Genomic DNA, 4804 nt, shown 5'->3' on the forward strand with positions numbered 1-4804 from the left:
AAAGTCCACATGTGCCCTTGGCACACTTTCTTGAGATCAGTGATATGTTGAAGATAAATGGAGTTTCTAATGATGTAATTTGACTGAAATTATTTCTTTTTTCTCTGAAGGACTGAGTTAGAGAGTGGTTACATTCTTTGCCACTGGGTTCTATCACAACATGGGATGAACTTTCTCAAGCATTTTTAGTTTAATATTTCCCACCAAGCAAGATAGCTAAGCTAAGAAATGAGCTGGTTTCTTTCAAACCTAGAGATCATGAGAGCTTGTATGAAGCATGGGAGAGATACAAGGATTTTCAAAGGAGATGTCCACACCATGGGATTCCTAAGTGGATGCTTGTCAAACACTTTTATAATGGTGTTTCTCTAGCTATTAGGAGTAAAATTGATGCATCTTCTAGAGGTTATCTTATGGAGAAATCTGAAGATGAAGCTTTTTTTGCTTTAGATAAAATTACTTATAATAACTGCCAGTGGAGTTGTGAGAGGAATGAGATAAAGAAACTAGCTGGTATATTTGAGCTTGATGCCATGAATATGATTAATGCTAAGTTTGATGCTTTGACAAGGAAGATGGATAAATTGAGCATGAAAGTAGATTCTTCAGTTGGAGGTTCAAATAATTCAGCAGATGTTAGAGCTGTAAATGTGAATTGTACTATTGATTTTCTTTCATTTGGTTAAAACTTTTCAAGTTAACAAGTAGATTATGTGGGGAATTACAATCAACAGGGGGGGGGGGGGTTGGTAACCCATTTTCTACTACTTATGATCTAGCATGGAAAAGCCACCCTAATTTTTCTTGGGGAGATAGACAAGGACAATACTAAAATTTTCAACAACCTTATGCATATCAACAACATTAGAATTTTAAGCATAATAGAAGGCCTCTTCTTAGATTTCCTAAAAGTCAGCAAGATATGATTTCTCAACTAACATCTACAATGGACCAAATGGTAACACACAACAAGATGTTAAAGAATCAAATAGCTTAACAAGCAAGCTCTTCAAATAGTAAAGCATTTAGGAAGCTTTTTAGCCAACTAGAAAATTCAAGGGAGCATTGCGAGGCTATCACATTGAGTAGTAGAAAAATTCTAGAGAGTAAGGACAAAAAGGTTGAAGAGAAAGTTGAGGAAGAGAAAAATAGAGAGGGAGATAAAAAAGGCTAAAGTTGAGGTTAAAGTTAAAGTTGAAGAAGAGAGTTTAGTGGAAGAAAAATAAAGTAAAATGAAGGAGAGTGAAAAGGAAGAACATAAATATGTGGCACCCAAGGCTTACATTCCACCTTTACCATTCCCACAAGAGATTTCAAAAAGTAAGGTTAGATAAACAATTTGGGAAGTTTTTAAAGGTGTTGATCTTTGCATGTGACTATTCCTTTCACTAATGCCTTAGCATAAATGCCTTCATATGCTGAATTTTAAAAGAAATTCTTTCTAACAAGAAGAAATTTGAAAAATTTGAGATAGTAACTCTTACAGAAGAAAGTAGTGTTATCTTACAAAATAAACTTTCACCTAAGTTAAAAGATCCTAGTAGCTTTTCAATACCATATCACATTAGAGATGTCATTATAGATAAAGCTTTATGTGACCTTGGAGCCAATGTTAGTCTCATGCCTTTATCTATTTATGAGAAGATGAAGATTGGAGAAATGAACCCTACCACCATTTCACTACAGTTAGCAAATAGGTCTATTAAATTTCTAGTTGGGGTGATTGAGAATGTGCCTCTAAAAGTTGAGAAGTTTTTCATACCAGTAGATTTTATAGCATTAGAGATGGAAGAGGATGTACACATTCCTGTTATTCTTGGCAAACCATTCCTTGCTACTGTTAGAGTTGTGATTGATGTAAAGAATGGAAGGCTTACATAATAAGTTGGGGAAGAAAAAGCTGAGTTCAATTTATTTCAAGCAATGAAAAAGAAAGATGACTCATATTCATGTTTGAGAATTGATGTGATAGATGAATTGGTTGAAAAAGTGCTCAAAAAGCAACATCCTAAAGATCCTTTAGAAGCTTATTTGGTCTACAACATCACTAAAGGGGATGAAATTGTAGAAGCTGCAGAATATGCTCAAATTTTAAAAGGAAATTCACCTTTACCTATAGCTAGTGTTAAGAAGATTGAAGAATTGAAGCAAGATGCTACTTCACCTCCAATTCTTGAAAAAAATGAAGCACCAAAGGTAGAGTTAAAACCTCTTCCAACATACCTTAGGTATGCTTTTCTTTTCTTGGTCAAAATTCTACATATGCTATGATTGTTAGTGCTAATTTGAATGATTGTGAAGTTGAGAAATTGTTAAGAGTTCTTAGAGAGCATACAAGGATAATAGGTTATACCATTGATGATATGAAGGAATACATCCTTCTGTATGTATGCATAGAATTTTGTTGGAAAATGATCATAAAGCCTCTAGAGAGTCACAAAGAAGATTGAATCCAAATATGAAAGAGGTTGTGAAAATGGAGATCTTTAAGTTGCCAAATGCGGGTATCATTTACCCCGTTTCTGAGAGCATTTGGGTAAGTCCAGTTCATGTTGTACCCAAAAAGGGTGGCATCACAGTAGTAAAAAATGAAAATAATGAACTTATACCTACTAGGACTATAACTAAATGGAGAATGTCCATAAATTATAGGAAACTGAATAGTGCAACTAGGAAGGACCATTTTCCATTGCCATTTATAGATTAGATGCTAGAGAGATTAGCTCATCATTCTTATTTTTGCTATTTGGATGGTTATTCAGGGTTTTTTTTAGATCCCCATTCACCCAGATAATCAGGATAAAACTACCTTCACATGTCCTTATGGTACCTTTGCATATCAAAGGATGCCATTTGGATTATGTAATGCCCCAGCCACATTTCAGAGATTTATGATGTCCATTTTTTTTGGCATCATTAAGGATATTATACAAGTGTTCATGGATGATTTTTTTGCATATAGTAAATCTTTTAATGAATGCTTATCTAACTAGTCTAAGGTTTTTGCAAAGTTATGAAGAGTTTAATTTAGTTTTGAATTGGGAAAAGTGCCATTTTAAGGTACAAAAAGGAATTATTTTGGGATATCTTATGTCAAACAAGGGTATTAAGGTAGACAAGGCAAAGGTAGAAGTAATTAAGAAAATGCTACCTGTAACATCTTTGAAAGCAGTGAGGAGTTTCTTAGGACATGCTAAATTTTATAGAAGATTCATTAAAGATTTCTCTAAGGCATCATTAAGGATATTATACAAGTGTTCATGGATGATTTTTTTGCATATAGTAAATCTTTTAATGAATGCTTATCTAACTAGTCTAAGGTTTTTACAAAGTTATGAAGAGTTTAATTTAGTTTTGAATTGGGAAAAGTGCCATTTTAAGGTACAAAAAGGAATTATTTTGGGATATCTTATGTCAAACAAGGGTATTGAGGTAGACAAGGCAAAGGTAGAAGTAATTAAGAAAATGCTACCTGTAACATCTTTGAAAGCAGTGAGGAGTTTCTTAGGACATGCTAAATTTTATAGAAGATTCATTAAAGATTTCTCTAAGATTTCTAAACCTCTTACTAATTTATTGAGTAAAGATGTGAAATTTAGTTTTGACACTGATTATATGAATGCTTTTTACAAGATAAAAGAGGCTTTGATATCTACTCCTATTATGCAGCTACTTGATTAATCCTTACCTTTTGAGTTGATGTGTGATGCAAGTGATTATGCCATTGGGGCTGTTTTAGGGCAGAGAAAGGATAAGAAGGTGTGTGCTATATATTATGTAAGTAGGACCATGGATGATGCTCAAGTGAATTATGCTACCACAGAAAAAGAATTTTTGGTAATGGTATTTACAATAGATAAATTTAGGTCTTATCTTGTAGGGTCAAAAGTAATAGTGTACACAGATCATGCAGCTATCAAATACCTTTTACAGAAGAAAGAGGCTAAGCCTAGGTTGATAAGATGAGTACTACTCCTTCAAGAGTTTGATTTGGAGATTAAAGACAAGAAAAGAGTAAAAAAATATGGTAGCTTATTATTTATCTAGATTAAGGTAAGAACAAGGAGAAAGTTTGGGGAAAGAACTTCCAATTAATGATTACTTTCCTAATGAGCAGCTTTTGGCAACTACTAGTGCAAAAATGCCTTGGTGTGCTGATTTTGTGAATTATTTGGTGTGTGGAATCTTTATACCCGATTTGACATGGCAAATTTCTTTTTGATATGAGAGATTATAATTGGAAAGAACCATTTTTATTCAAAAGATGTAGAGATGACCTGATTAAGAGATGTCTAATCACGAAGAGATAAAGGATGTGATTAAAGATTGCCATTTTTTACCATATGGAGTTCATATGAGTGCTTCAAAGACTATAGCAAAAGTACTCTAAGCAGGGTTCTTTTGAGATGTGAGGAATTTTGTGAGTTCTAATGATAGATGTTAAAGGATAGAAAATATCTCTAAAAGGGATGAGATGCCCCTCCAAAACATATTAGAAGTGAAACTATTTGATGTGTGGGGTATTAACTTTATGAGACCTTTTCCATCATCTTTTGGGAATAAATATATATTGGTTGGAGTAGATTATGTGAGCAAATGGGTTGAAGCTATACCATCTCCAACCAATGATGTTAGAGTTGTGGTCAAATTTCTCAAGAATTCATTTTTATAAGATTTGGAGCTCCACATGCCATTATAAATGATGGAAGTTCTCACTTTTGCAACTATCAATTTGATAGCTTATTACAAAAATATGGAGTTAAGCATAAGTTTGCAACACCATACCATCCACAAACTAGTGGCC

The 4804-nt window shown here is 33.4% G+C and overlaps 1 non-coding gene across 1 annotated transcript; it reads right to left on the reverse strand.

Moving 5' to 3' along the window:
- Positions 1 to 218: 218 nt before the first annotated feature.
- LOC131179817 (small nucleolar RNA R71) lies at positions 219 to 325 on the reverse strand. Its single transcript, XR_009148703.1, has one exon. It is a non-coding gene; the product is annotated as a small nucleolar RNA R71 (small nucleolar RNA).
- Positions 326 to 4804: the final 4479 nt, after the last annotated feature.

This window comes from Hevea brasiliensis, chromosome 4 (assembly GCF_030052815.1).
Source record: "Hevea brasiliensis isolate MT/VB/25A 57/8 chromosome 4, ASM3005281v1, whole genome shotgun sequence".
NCBI classification, from domain to species: Eukaryota; Viridiplantae; Streptophyta; class Magnoliopsida; order Malpighiales; family Euphorbiaceae; genus Hevea; species Hevea brasiliensis.